Source organism: Spinacia oleracea, chromosome 3 (assembly GCF_020520425.1).
Source record: "Spinacia oleracea cultivar Varoflay chromosome 3, BTI_SOV_V1, whole genome shotgun sequence".
Lineage (NCBI taxonomy): Eukaryota > Viridiplantae > Streptophyta > Magnoliopsida > Caryophyllales > Amaranthaceae > Spinacia > Spinacia oleracea.
This window is the reverse complement of record NC_079489.1, coordinates 87,659,924-87,661,086: the sequence shown is the minus strand read 5'-3', so window position 1 is coordinate 87,661,086 and position 1,163 is coordinate 87,659,924. Positions and strand designations below refer to the sequence as shown.

At 43.7% G+C, this 1,163-nt stretch overlaps 1 pseudogene; it reads right to left on the bottom strand.

The window, feature by feature from the left end:
- Positions 1 to 854: 854 nt before the first annotated feature.
- On the bottom strand, positions 855 to 955 carry LOC130471118 (uncharacterized; annotated as a pseudogene).
- Positions 956 to 1,163: the final 208 nt, after the last annotated feature.

The following is a 1,163-nucleotide window of genomic DNA, read 5'->3' as shown; positions in this document are numbered from 1 at the left end:
ACCTCTTGTTCGAATTAGCTTGACATTTAAACTCAAGAACCATCGTTTCTTTGGGACGATCCCTTTACTTGCCACTATAGTTGATATAGTTGGTTAGTCTAGTGGTTTTATAAATTTTGTTTGATTGAGGCGTTGATCTTTCAACGACGGAAAAATGCCTTATCAAAATGGCGTCGTTGCCGGGGAACGGTTGTTGTTTTTGAGTTTAAGTTGAGACTAGTTCATCATTAGAAAATACAAAAACATTGCAATTTCGCTTAGCTTTCTTTTTCCTTGGCATTGCTCACGGTTTTTCTTGAGTTTGTATGCTTGTTAGGGGGCGTGCTCGTCAAAGGACCCTCCATCCTCTTGACCTCGAATTGGAGAGGACACTTAGGAGACAAAGGCGTGTACGGTCTAGCTCATCAAGCAATAACAGATTCGCATCGTTGAGTGTTGGTGAGGAACAACAAGAGAGTGAGCAAGTTTTTGAGAACATGGCTCTCCCGGTTAAGAACTTGGGAATACCGGGGGCATTCGAAGCTACATGTGGTATTCAAGCCCCAACAACGGGTGCCAACAACTTTGAGATCAAGCCCGCCTTGATCAATTTGGTGCAAAGCCACCCCTTTTATGGGAAGAGTAATGAATCACCTCACGAACATCTCAAACAATTCGAGCACTATTGTGACACAATCAAGCACAATGGTGTCACATCGGATTATATGAGGTTGACATTTTTTTGGTTCTCTCTACTTGGGCGAGCAAGTGATTGGCTTGACAAGGAGGTCAAGCCCAACTCACTTCGCACTTGGACCGAAGTGACAAGTGCATTCTTAAACAAGTTCTATTCGCATGGGAAGACGGCGGAGTGTCGCCACAAGATTCAATCCATTGAGCAAAAGCGAGATGAGTCACTCTTCGAAGCTTGGGATCGTTTTAAGGAGTACCAAAGGGAATTCCCTCACCATGGGATTCCTAAATGGTTGTTTCTCCAAACATTCTATTTGGGATTGAGTCCAAGTTCGAAGACAAGTCTTGATGCGGGCGCGGGAGGCCCCATTATGAATAAAACTGAGGATCAAATAGAGGAAATCATTGAGGATGTAGTTCAAAACTACCAATCTTGGCATGTAGGCACAAGGAATTATGATGGGAAAGGTAGGAGTGAAGATGGTAAGGGT